Source organism: Hordeum vulgare, chromosome 4H (genome assembly GCF_904849725.1).
Source record: "Hordeum vulgare subsp. vulgare chromosome 4H, MorexV3_pseudomolecules_assembly, whole genome shotgun sequence".
Classification (NCBI taxonomy): Eukaryota; Viridiplantae; Streptophyta; class Magnoliopsida; order Poales; family Poaceae; genus Hordeum; species Hordeum vulgare.
The window spans coordinates 57217244-57231565 of NC_058521.1; the positions used below are offsets into that span (position 1 = coordinate 57217244).

The window sequence follows — 14322 nt, forward strand, 5'->3', positions numbered from 1 at the left end:
GGTTAAGAACTTGCTCTGCCGTTTCCTTGACATGGAACAAACAGATCGTCTCAAGCAAAAACTTACCGAAGAACATTTACCTTGTTTCACATTCTCTCTTCTGATGTTGAATCCACACTCTTTGACGTAGTTCTTGTAGAACGTGTACGCCTCTGCTTGTGAAGCAAAAGTCATAGCCATAATCTTCCAATGCCTATCCAGTGCCTCCTGCTGGTATGCAGCATGCCCAATGTCATTATCTGGTTCACCATCATCGTCCTGCCCATCATAGACCGTCTGCAAGGGAGGTGGGGGTGGGGGCGTAGGGCGGCGTGCTTCCCCTAGCCCGCAGATGGCACTGATGGCGGGCGGCCCAAAGGTCAGGGTTGCGAGGGGGCACTGAGGCGATGAGCCAAGGAAAAGTTGTAGCGTTCCCTCGTCTATAGCAAAGGCGGCAGCAAGATGGCTCGAAAAGGGGAAGGGGATTGTAGCCCCGGAGGAGTGTGCTCAGGGGAAGGGGCGGCATCTAGTACGGTGAGTTCTTCGTGTTGTCATCACATTTGGCCAGACGACTGACTTCCTGCTCTCTTATCAGGCTGCTGGCACCGCTCCATGGGCTCATACCATGTAACATAGCCTTCATGTGATCCTCTTCATTTCCGCACTGTGCTTTTGTGTGGGCTTTTTGTTTTGGTTACCTTTTGGTGTCACTGGGTTTTCGCCCCATGATAGGTGCCTCGATTGCGAGCGCTTATAGTTGGTTTCCCAGTGATGTGTTGGACCCACTTCTTCCCTTTCCCCTCTCATCAACAGCTGAACTTTGAATCGGTTGTATTTCCGTTATGCTTTAGTGAAAAGGGGTTTAGCCCGGTTCAGAAAAAATGTCATCCTCTTCACATGTATGTAGAGGGACACGATGAGGGCGTTGGGGGTACGGGCAATCAGCCTTTTGCTCACCTTCACCGTTGGAGCTATGCGACGGTTTCCAGTGATGTATTCGACCCACTTCTTCCCTTTCCCCTCTCATCAACAGCTGAACTTCGAATCGGCTGTATTTCCGTTATGCTTTAGTGGAAAGGGGTTTAGCCCGGTTCGAAAAAAAATGTGATCCTCTTCACATGTATGTAGAGGGACAGGATGAGAGCGTTGGGGGTACGCGCAATCAGCCTTTTGCTCACGTTCACCGTTGGAGCTACGAGAGGGCAAAAGCAAGCCGTGGCCCGCCCAGCCCTCCATTAGAAAAATTATACATATAAATTATACATATGTGCAGTCCAACACTGCATCACTAGCATGCAACAGTGAATTTCATACGGTTTTGGGAGTATAATCGCAAAGGCCAGTTCCGAGTTTGTTAAAATGAGTCTTTATGAAATACTATTTTCTTGCAGTAGGAAAAGGATTTTGGTGTGTAGTGATTATGTGTAGTTCTGGTCATACCTTTTTTTTAGAAAAGGAGGATGATCTCCGACCTCTGCATCTAGGAGATGCATGCGGCCATTTTATTGATTATTCTCGAGGACCTTACAAAGTGTTACAACAATATGTCTGAATCCGCCATCTTCGCAACATCTGTCGCTACTCCTATCCATATGATGAAGGGGTGCTAGCTGGGTCACATACCCAGACCACTTACCTAAGCCTAACATCAAAAGCCGGAAGCCCCAGTCGAGCCAGTCTAGCCATCTGCCACATACCGGGTCTAGGGCATAAAACCGATCTGAAGCACTCGTGTGCACTCGCCGCCATCTTCCACCGGTCCGTCTTCAGAGCAGATATTGAGGCTTCTACCTTGTGTAGCCACTCTGCCATCAACGTCACCATGACGCCACACAGCTACGTCCTCCTGCGCGAGTCCATCTCCACGCATCGAACGCCGAATCCCCACAACGCCATGCCGCCGATATCCGCCGCCATCAATGTGTGAGATGAAGCATCGCTCCACCATTCCTCCAGCCAGCACTTGCTCCAAAACGATGCCCCCGGAAGGGAAGACGATAAAACGCCATCATCATCCGATCCAGGAAGACCCAGATCTAGGGTTTGCCCCGGAGCATCCCAAGCCTGATGAGCAAACAGCAACGTCGTTGCTCCACCAGACGGGCGCCGCCGACGTCACAGGCTCCAAGATGAAGCTGGCCAAAATGCGCCCACATCGAACCGCCGCCACCTCCACCGCCGCTTGAGCAGCTCCCGAGCAACGCCTTCAGGAAGGAACACGCCACCGCGGTGTCGTCGTCGCTTGGAACAAGGGGATCTGAGGTTTTCACCTGAGCTCCTCGGAGGGGTGGAAGGAAGGGGATGCTCTCCGAAGCCTCCAACAAGGGGAACAACATCCAAAGGCGTTGCCTTCGGAGTGACCACCGCACCGGCCAAGCGACTCCCCAGAAACCCTTCCAACCACCGGATCTGCAAGGCCAGCACCCAAGGACAGCGAGAAGCCATCAGGGGTCGGATCCGCTGCAGATCGGAGTAGATCGGGTCGAGGACAAGCAACACCATGGCCACCAGCGTCCAGCGAGGACCGTCGCCGCAGCCGCCGCCACCCCCCGCGCCATCCGGGTCAAAGTGGGAGCCTCCGACCGTGCACACGGGCCACCACCGTCTGCACACGCCGGAGCACCGCCGCTAGCCTAGCGCCCGCCATCGCCAGGCGAGGGCCGTCGTCGTGCGCACCTCTCCCCGCCACCGCTCGCCGAGGCCTGCCCCCTCGCGCCCGACCGCGATCGCCACAGGACACCGCCGTCAACCGCCTAGACCCGCCGCCCACGAAGGAAGGGGAGCCGGGAGAGGGAGTCCCCTCGCCGCCGCCGTGTGCCACGCGGGTTTCACCCAGCGGCGTCACCTGGCGGCGGCGAGGAGGGGAGGATGAGAGGGCAGCGGCGGCGCCTAGGGCTGGAGAGCCCCCGAGTCGCCCAGGGCGGGGGCGACACGAGGGGTGCGTTTTGTGGACTTCTCGTTCTTGGATATATCTAGAGTGTTTTCTGTGGTTTTGCATATTTTGTCATATTGTAGTTTGAGGGTTATTAGTTTTAAGGTGGCGTTGCCTTCTGTTATGTGAAATCCTGGAAAATCGTGCTAACTCTTTTATTAAATTGCTTTATTGTGTCGTATTGTATTTTGAGGATTTCTACCAGAATTTATCTTGTTTTAACTTTGTTGGCTAGAGGTTTGCTGATGTTGAACGTGGCAATAGTTGTATCTATGCACCTTGGTGATAGTATTCTTAGATGCATTTGCTTCTACATACTGCAGGAAATTCAGAGTGAGGATGAGGAGCATGATGACGAGGCTGAGTATGCTGACTACCTGAGCATGAAGTGGAAGCTACCGATCCTGAGGTGAAGAAAGCCGCAGCACCACCAAACGAGACAGAAAGGCACCTGTCCAAAAAGAAGTTGAAGAAGAAGGAACACTATTAGAAAAAGGACCTTTAGCCCTGGTGCGTTTGGGCTATCATTCGGGACTAATGCTAGCCCCGGTTTGGCCCCGAACCGAGGCTAATGGCCCTTCACGTGTCGGGGCTGGAAGCGGGGGAGGGAGGACCTTAACTAGAACCGGGATTAAAGGATCCGTCTGTTTATTTTATTTGTTTGATCCGAAAAGGTACCATTTAAAAAAATGAATATTTTTTGATTTGTTTCTATGTTTTATTTCAATTTTTAAATCTTTGAATTATTTGACAATTTAATCTCTAATTACCCATCCTCACTGCTCTAGCATGGACCACTCATTCCAAATCGTCTAACTCACCCATCCTCTCACTGCTTCAGCCCAAGCACACTTAACTTTATGGTTCTATCGCCCCTAGTTGTAAGTCTGCAATTGTTGTTTTCCTAACAATAGTAAGCTATCAATCCTAAACAACTTGGGGTCATGTCACATGATTTAATTTTTTGAATTCAAACGATTATTAAAATAAACAAAATAACTAATAATAATAGTGAATTTCAATGAAAACAACCTAATATTTTTAAATAAAATTATTTTTCTTATTCTTTTGGAAAAAACTTTTTTTACATTTGGAATTTTGAGCATATGAGAAAACTTCATCGGACAACCCCAGGTGAAATTGAGTCCCAATTTTTCTCTAGTTTTATTTAATATATTAAACATTTCTTTCGACGTCGTATGTAAAAGTTATGACCGTTTTACATATTTTTTTTATTATTTTAGAAAAAGGTCAAATTTCATATCTCAAAATTTGTATACAAACTAGGCACTAAAACCTAACTACATCTCAAAGGATTTTATTTTTTGAAGATTTTATCATTTTTATTTATTTTCTACAAAACTAAAAAAGACGGTCAAGGGGGGTAGAGTTTGAAAATTTTAAAATCCCCATTTAGCCAAGAGTCCAATCATACCCGTCAACTACATTTGCTAGCGCCGTACCCATCAGAGTCACAACTAAGGTTAACCAAGCCAGAGTTAACCGTTTCTAACTTTATTTGCTATGTTGAGCTAAATGACTCTGAAATTGAAAAACACCATAATGAACTCTAAAAATGTTGAAACTTGGCATGGTATCATCATTTCATCCACATAGCTTGTGCTAAAAAGTTGAAAGGGTTACGGCAAAAACTAGGTGCACTTCGTGTACAAACTGGACCATCTCTTTCGAAGTATCAAGGTTTCACACGAAAACCCATATGCTAGAAAGACATTTTATTTTTCTATTTATTTCAACTCCAGACTTTTTGTGCATTTTGTGCATTCAATATGCATCATTCAAAACCACATCTTAAAATTTCAACCAGTTATAACTTCATTTGCTATTTTTCATGCATTTAATGATTTTTTGACCTAAATTACCCTGAAATTGAAAAGCCCGACAAATGAACTCTGAAAAGGTTAAAACTTGGCATGATATCATCATTTCACCCACATAGCATGTGCTAAAAAGTTGAGAGGGTTATGAAAAAAACTGGATGCACTTCGTGTATAAAATGAACAATCTCTTTCGTGTACAATTTTAAAACTAATTGCACAAACAGAAACTAGACGAAATTTTGAATCTAATGCAAAAAAGAATCACTTAAAAAAATTAAATATCCTAAAAGATATAAGCAATTTACAAACAAAAAATAAATTTTAAAACAGAAAAAAAAACTTTTAATCCCGGTTCGTGTCTACCCTTTAGTCCCGGTTCAAAACACGAACCGGGACTACAGCCTCCAAACCCTTTAGTCCCGGTTCGAGACACGAACGAGGACTAAAGGTCCCATTTAAACCCGGACTAACGACCGACCGGCCCCTTGCCGTTCGAACCGGGACTAATGCTAACATTAGTCTTGGTTCATAATGAAACCGAAACTAATATGTAAATCGAGTTGGGACGGAAGCCCCTTTTTCTACTAGTGGAACTGGCTGAACTTGATGCTGTGTTAGCTGAGTTGGGGATTTCTGAAAACGCAGCTGATGCTGAACAAGATGGGAACAAAGGTAAATACTGCACTTTAATTTATTTTTTCCTTTTCATTCATATTTCTCTTTTGTAACCCTATGAAGGGCTAGCAGAGCTGATTACCTGTATGTGGTTTCATCGCTTTTATAAACTTTGTTCTTACATGATAAACATTGTTGCAGCTGAGAAGAAAGGTGCTAATCAAACTGGTGATGGAGAGAGAAAGGAAGACACGCCTACCCCTTCAGGGAGCAAGAATGCTAAGAAGAAGAAAAACAACAAGGACAACTGGACAAGAATGCAATGGAGGCAAAGGAAGCACAAGAATGCAATGGAGGCAAAGGAAGCTCAAGTGTCGGAGGAGGCTGCCAGTGCAGAGCCCGAGGAAGACACAGCCGTGGATGTCAAGGAGCGCCTAAAGAAGACGGCCCTGATGATGAAGAAGAAGCTGGGAAAGGAGAAAGCAACCGCAGCTGCAAAGATCGCCACCGCAGAGGCGGCAGCTAGGACCGCCAGGCTCGTGGCGGCAAAGAAGAAGCCCAACAGCCAGTGGGAGAAGCCCGATGAGAGTCGGTGCCCCAAGAGAGGCGGTGTCGTCGGTGTCGTCAAAGCGGTCATCACGGATATAATAGCTGCTGTGCGCACCAAGAAGAGCCCCAGTACCGCCACAAGTTCTGGCGGCAGGGGACAGGGGTGACGGTTCCTAGCGATTGAGCATGAGTGCACACGTACATCGGAGATGGTTAGTTACTTAGTTTGTGCTTATGCTGGATTGCTGAAATATTGCATTTCATATTAAAGAGTGGGAATATGGACCAGCCTAGTCGGCAAAGGAAAGAAACAATTACCAAAAGAACTACTATAGAAACAACAACAGCAAAAACAAGACACGGACTACCAACCCAAGAGCCATGAGATCAGAAAGCTCCAGCTGCACCCCAACAGTGAAAACTTTCCTTGCATCTTTCTATCAAAGCCTTTTCTTGTTCTACCTGGCAGAGATTCTCTCCATCAAGCCACCAATCTCCCAAGGATTAGTTTGCGAAGGAAATCACAAGGATTCTGCTCTACAATTTTGTTTCAGAATTACTTGATGCATGCTACCAGTGTTTGACATGTGGCTTTGCTTGCCTGCCTGCTGGGTGCTAGATACTTCAGAATTTTTGTTAAAAAAAACAATCTGTCCAATGCAATTAACAAAAAGTCCATCTTCAAATTAGATTGCCAGAAAAGACAACCTCAACTATGACGACAGGCGCATCAGCTGATACGTAGCCCCTGCCACCACAGGATCAGGCGATAGGAGCCAAGCGAACGGCGACGAAACAGGATCAGCCGATGGGCCTTGCCGCCACGCATCAACCCCTAGGCCTGACCTATCTCTTCGCCATCCTATCTCCCTAAGAGCAACTTCAATAGGACGATCTATTTCGTCCGCTGTTGTTCGTTTGGGTTCCCACGGACAGAAAGTTGGTCCAATGTGTCGACCCAAATGAACGTGTGTCTGCTTTTTATTCATCCGTCGATCCATTTTCGGCCCAATTTTAAGCCCGATTTGCGGCGGCGCGGACATGAATTGGACGCTCGCGGCGCGCGCCTACTCCCCTCCCTGGCCCGCAAGTCGGCGATAAAGTGGCCATATTTTCCCTCCATTTTCCCTAAACCCTCCCGCTCGCTTCCGCGCTCGCTCGCACCGTCATGGACGACGACCTCGAGGCCGCTGCCGCCATCGCCTCCCAGGCCTCGTCTGCCGCCGTCGCCGAAGCCAGAGGCAAGGCCCACGTCCCCTACAAGACCGTCGTGCCGTCCAAGAAGAAGAAGGAGTTGACGCCCGAGGAGCGGGCTGTGGAGTTGGCCAAGAGGAAGGGTCGGAGGCATGCGCAGGATGCAAGGGGCGAGGTAGATGTCGCCGCCGCCATCGCCACTGCTGACACCAATGCCCGGGTGAAGGCGACAACGAGGGAGGCCTTGTTGTACCTAGGGGTAAACCCTGGCCACCACGGGCTTGTCAATGCCGTCGTTGCTGCGGCCGCGGCCAGCACGGGCTCGTCACCATATCCTCGGATGATGCTACCGGAGTCGCCGCGCGTCTTCCACGCAGCCGATTCTTGGCTTTCACGTCCACCCGCTTCTTCGGGGAATGCTCGCCAGAGGTGAGCAATGTGACCCCTTCCACGCCCGTGTCGGCGACCATCGACCTCAATGCCACACCGGTGACAGGCGGATCATTGTCCAGAGGCATGAGGAAGCGCCATCGCGAGATGCCCGCCGACATGCTCATCGCCGCCCGCAATCTATTCGGCGAAATGCCGGCGACCGTCGACGATGACACGGTCAACCGTTTCCTCGAGAACATGATCTTCGAAGGCGGTGCGCTGGTGGCTGCTGCGTACGATCCCGATGAGACCCAAAGCCAGGACGGCCGAGCGCCATTCACGCAAACCACCAATGATACACATGATGCCTTCATGCAAGATCAGGTCGTCCTAGACGGCTTCCCGCTCGACCATGAGTTCCCGGAGGACTACGGACTTCAGAAGGAGGATGATGACATGGACATCGACGTAGAGCCTTTGTTCGAGGAGGAGCTCGCCAACCAAACTGCTACCGGGGTGAAGCCAAAGCACAAAAGCAAGCGAACGAAGGCATACACACTGGCCGAAGACAAGCTCCTTTGTGAGTGTTGGAGGGACATTGGGCACGATCCGAAGGTTGGTGCCAAAGAAAAGTGGTCAGCCTGATGGACTCGTGTTCATCGTGAGTTCCATGAGCGCAAGAAGTTCCCCCGTACCAAATGCAAAGCAAGCGTGGATGGGTATCACTTTCAAAGTGTTGTAGGGTGATTCAACAAGAGTGCAACAAGTTTTGTGTCACCTATGAGAACATCAAGGCACGCCCCGTGAGCGGCCTCGGCATGCAAGACATGGCATGCATGCCCTCTCATTCCCTTTTGGTGCCACGCTTTTTTCCCATGGATTACGTCTACAGTTTCCCACATATCACATATGCTTGCTTGGTTTGAATTGTAGGTGTTCCAAGCTTTGAAGGCATTCAAGTTTCAGCACGATGGCAAAGCCTTCTATCTCACCCATTGTTGGACCATCATCAACAGGCAGGAGAAGTTCAAGGCGCAATATGCCGCCCTATGGATGCATGGGGGAAAGAAGTTGTGGAGGACCATGGTGACGGCGAGAAGGCCCAACCACGGGGGGAGACAAACTCGAGGAAGGAGGACAAGTGGGATGCGAAGTCGATTGCCTTGCTTGAAAAGGTGGAGGGCATGATAAGCAAGAAGGACTTGAGGAAGGAGAAGCGCCGACAAGAAAAGGAAGAGCAAATGCATGCCTTCATGGAAATCCAAAGGAGGAGGCTCGAGATGGACGCGGAGAGGCAAGCCAAGATGCTTGAGTTGGAGGAGGCGAAGCAAGCTAAGATGCTCGAGATCGAGGCCACGAATGCCAAGACCAAGGCGAAAGAAGTGGCCATCGCAAACATGAAGATGGGTGTGAAGATCATGAAGGTTGATTTGAACACCGTGTCGCCGATAAAGAGGCTATGGTTCGAGAAGAAGCGGGCCAAAATGCTCAAGTTCGACCAGTTGTGATGTGCGACGGACATCATAGTCCCTTTTTTGTATGTCGGCAAGTGTGTTGGCATGACCACGGGCCGACATGGCTTGGTCGAATTCCCGCGCTCGCATGTGTGCCAGCATGAACTGTGTGGTGGTTTTATGTAGGCTGGCAATGTATGTCGGCCGCTGGCATGGTGCCGGCATGAACTGTTGGACGTTGGCATGGAGGCCTTTTTAATCTAAATGTGCGGACATAGAATGGATCACCCGCGTGTTGGAATTATGCCCTAGAGGCAATAATAAATATAGTTATTATTATAATTCCTGTATCAAGATAATCGTTTATTATCCATGCTATAATTGTATTGAATGAAGACTTATATATACATGTGTGGATACATAGACAAAACACTATCCCTAGCAAGCCTCTAGTTGGCTAGCCAGTTGATCAAAGATAGTCAGTGTCTTCTGATTATGAACAAGGTGTTGTTGCTTGATAACTGGATCACGTCATTAGGAGAATCACGTGATGGACTAGACCCAAACTAATAGACGTAGCATGTTGATCGTGTCATTTTGTTGCTACTGTTTTCTGCGTGTCAAGTATTTGTTCCTATGACCATGAGATCATATAACTCACTGACACCGGAGGAATACTTTGTGTGTATCAAACGTCGCAACGTAACTGAGTGACTATAAAGATGCTCTACAGGTATCTCCGAAGGTGTTCGTTGAGTTAGTATGGATCGAGACTGGGATTTGTCACTCCGTGTGACGGAGAGGTATCTCGGGGCCCACTCGGTAATACAACATCACACACAAGCCTTGCAAGCAATGTGACTTAGTGTAAGTTGCGGGATCTTGTATTGCGGAACGAGTAAAGAGACTTGCCGGTAAACGAGATTGAAATAGGTATGCGGATACTGACGATCGAATCTCGGGCAAGTAACATACCGAAGGTCAAAGGGAATGACATATGGGATTATATGAATCCTTGGCACTGAGGTTCAAACGATAAGATCTTCGTAGAATATGTAGGATCCAATATGGGCATCCAGGTCCCGCTATTGGATATTGACCAAGGAGTCTCTCGGTTCATGTCTACATAGTTCTCGAACCCGCAGGGTCTGCACTTAAGGTTCGACGTTGTTTTATGCGTATTTGAGTTATATGGTTGGTTACCGAATGTTGTTCGGAGTCCCGGATGAGATCACGGACGTCACGAGGGTTTCCGGAATGGTCCGGAAACGAAGATTGATATATAGGATGACCTCATTTGATTACCGGAAGGTTTTCGGAGTTACCGGGAATGTACGGGGAATGACGAATGGGTTCCGGGTGTTCACCGGGCGGGGGGGGGGGGGGGGGCAACCCACCCCGGGGAAGCCCATAGGCCTTGGGGGTGGCGCACTAGCCCTTAGTGGGCTGGTGGGACATCCCAAGAAGGCCCTATGCGCCATAGGAAGAAAATCAAAGAGAAAAGAAAAAAAAAGAGGAGGTGGGAAAAGGGGGAAGGACTCCTCCTTCCAAACCTAGTTGGACTCGGTTTGGAAGGGGAGGGTTGCCCCCCTTGGCTCGGCCGAAGTCCTTGGGGGTCCTTGGACCCCGAGGCAAGGCTCCCCCTCTACCCCCTATATATACGGATGTTTTAGGGCTGATTTGACAACTTTTGCCACGGCAGCCCGACCACATATCTCCACGGTTTTACCTCTAGATCGCGTTTCTGCAGAGCTCGGGCGGAGCCCTGCTAAGATAAGATCACCACCAACCTCCGGAGCACCGTCACGCTGCCGTAGAACTCTTCTACCTCTCCGTCTCTCTTGCTGGATCAAGAAGGCCGAGATCATCGTCGAGCTTTACGTGTGCTGAACGCGGAGGTGTCGTCCGTTTGGCACTAGATCGTGGGACTGATCGCGGGACGGTTCGCGGGGCGGATCGAGGGACGTGAGGACGTTCCACTACATCAACCGCGTTCACTAACGCTTCTTCTGTACGGTCTACAAGGGTACGTAGATCACACATCCCCTCTCGTAGATGGACATCACCATGATAGGTCTTCGTGCGCGTAGGAAATTTTTTGTTTCCCATGCGACGTTCCCCAACAGTGGCATCAGAGCTAGGTTCATGCGTAGATGTCTTCTCGAGTAGAACACAAAAGTTTTTGTGGGCGGTGATGGCGTTTTGCTGCCCTCCTTAGTCTTTTCTTGGTTCCGCGGTTTTGTTGGATCGAAGCGGCTCGGACCGACATTACTCGTACGCTTACGAGAGACTGGTTTCATTGCTACGAGTAACTCCATTGCTCAAAGATGACTGGCGGGTGTCAGTTTCTCCAACTTTAGTTGAATCGGATTTGACCGAGGAGGTCCTTGGATGAGGTTAAATAGCAACTCATATATCTCCGTTGTGGTGTTTGCATAAGTAAGATGCGATCCTACTAGATACCCATGGTCACCACGTAAAACATGCAACAACAAAATTAGAGGACGTCTAACTTGTTTTTGCAGGGTATGCTTGTGATGTGATATGGCCAACGATGTGATGTGATATATTGGATGTATGAGACGATCATGTTGTAATAGATAATATCGACTTGCACGTCGATGGTACGGCAACCGGCAGGAGCCATAGGGTTGTCTTTATACTAACGTTTGTGCTTGGAGATGCGTTTACTATTTTGCTAGGATATAGCTTTAGTAGTAATAGCATGAGTAGCACGACAACCCCGATGGCGACACGCTCATGGAGATCATGGTGTGGCGCCGGTGACAAGAAGATCGTGCCGGTGCTTGGTGATGGAGATCAAGGAGCACGTGATGATGGCCATATCATGTCACTTATGAATTGCATGTGATGTTAATCCTTTTATGCACCTTATTTTGCTTAGAACGACGGTAGCATTATGAGGTGATCTCTCACTAAAATTTCAAGACGAAATTGTGCTCTCCCCGACTGTGCACCATTGCTACAGTTCGTCGTTTCGAGACACCACGTGATGATCGGGTGTGATAGACTCAACGTTCACATACAACGGGTGCAAAACAGTTGCGCACGCGGAACACTCGGGTTAAGCTTGACGAGCCTAGCATGTGCAGACATGGCCTCGGAACACATGAGACCGAAAGGTCGATCATGAATCATATAGATGATATGATTAGCATGGGGATGCCTACCACTGAAACTATGCTCAACTCACGTGATGATCGGACTTGAGCTAGTGTAAGTGGATCATGAACCACTCAAATGACTAGAGAGATGTACTTTTTGAGTGGGAGTTTAGCGAGTAATTTGATTAAGTTAAACTCTAATTATCTTGAACATAGTCTAAGTCCACTTTGAACATATTTGTGTTGTAGATCATGGCTCACGCGACAGTCACCCTGAATTTTAATACGTTCCTAGAGAAAGCTAAGTTGAAAGATGATGGAAGCAACTTTGTAGACTGGGCTCGTAATCTTAAGCTAATCTTACAAGCTGGGAAGAAGGATTATGTCCTTAATGCTGCGCTAGGAGATGAACCACCCGCTACGGCTGATTAGGATGTTAAGAACGCTTGGTTAGCATGTAAGGAGGACTACTCAGTAGTTCAATGTGCAGTCTTGTATGGCTTAGAACTGGGACTTCAACGTCGCTTTGAGCGTCATGGAGCATTTGAGATGTTCCAGGAGTTGAAGTTTATCTTTCAGAAGAACGCCCAGATCGAGAGGTATGAGACCTCCGATAAATTCTATGCTTGCAAGATGGAGGAGAACTCGTCTGTCAGTGAACATGTGCTCAAAATGTCTGGGTACTCAAACCGTCTAGCTGAGCTAGGGATTGAACTCCCGCAAGAGGCTATCACTGACAGAATCCTTCAATCACTGCCGCCAAGCTATAAAGGCTTTGTGTTGAACTACAACATGCAAGGGATGAACAAGTCACCCGACGAGTTGTTTGCGATGCTGAAAGTCGCAGAGTCTGAACTCCGTAAAGAACATCAAGTGTTGATGGTGAATAAGACCACTAGTTTCAAGAGAAACGACAAAGGCAAGAAGGGTAAATCAAAGAAGAGCGGCAAGCCTGTTGCCAATCCGACGAAGAAACCCAAAGCTGGACCTAAGCCTGAAACAGAGTGTTACTATTGCAAGGGTATGGGTCACTTGAAGCGCAATTGCCCCAAGTATCTGGCCGATAAGAAGGCGGTCAAAGAAAAATCAGGTATATTTGATATACATGTTATTGATGTGTACTTAACCGGCTCTCGTAGTAGTGCCTGGGTATTCGATACCGGTTCTGTTGCTCATATTTGCAACTCGAAACAGGAACTGCGGAATAGACGAAGGCTGGCGAAAGATGAAGTGACGATGCGCGTAGGAAATGGTTCCAAGGTTGATGCAATCGCCGTCGGCAGAGTTTCACTTCAGTTACCATCAGGATTAGTTATGAACTTGAATCATTGTTATTTAGTGCGTGCGTTGAGCATGAACATTATATCTGGATCTTGTTTATTGTGAGATGGTTACTCTTTTAAGTCAGAGAATAATGATTGTTCTATTTCTATGAGTAACATCTTTTATGGTCATGCACCCAATGTGAGAGGATTGTTCATATTGAATCTTGATAGTGATACACACATACATAACATTGAGACCAAAAGAGTTAGAATTAACAATGATAGCGCCATATTTTTGTGGCACTGCCGCTTAGGTCATATTGGTGTAAAGCGCATGAAGAAACTCCATGCCGATGGACTTTTGGAGTCACTTGACTTTGATTCACTTGACACGTGCGAACCATGCCTCATGGGCAAGATGACAAAAACTCCGTTCTCCGGAACAATGGAGCGTGCAAGTGACTTGTTGGAAATCATACATACCGATGTGTGCGGTCCGATGACGTGGAGGCACGCGGCGGATATCGTTATTTTCTCACCTTCACTGACGATTTGAGTAGATATGGTTATGTCTACTTAATGAAGCACAAGTCTGAAACATTTGAAAAGTTCAAGCAATTTCAGAGTGAAGTTGAAAATCATCGTAACAAGAAGATCAAGTTCCTACGGTCTGATCGTGGGGGTGAATATCTGAGTTTCGAGTTTGGTGCTCACTTAAGACAATGTGGAATTGTTTCACAGTTGACACCGCCTGGAACACCACAGCGTAATGGTGTGTCCGAACGTCGTAATCGTACTTTATTAGAGATGGTGCGATCTATGATGTCTCTTACCGATTTGCCGTTATCGTTTTGGGGTTATGCATTAGAAACAGCTGCATTCACTTTAAATAGGGCACCATCAAAATCCGTTGAGACGACACCATACGAACTGTGGTATGGAAAAAGGCCAAAGTTGTCGTTTCTTAAAGTTTGGGGATGTGATGCTTATGTCAAA

At 47.9% G+C, this 14322-nt stretch overlaps 1 pseudogene; it reads left to right on the forward strand.

Moving 5' to 3' along the window:
- Nucleotides 1-1801: 1801 nt before the first annotated feature.
- Nucleotides 1802-6083, forward strand: LOC123450267 (annotated as a pseudogene).
- Nucleotides 6084-14322: the final 8239 nt, after the last annotated feature.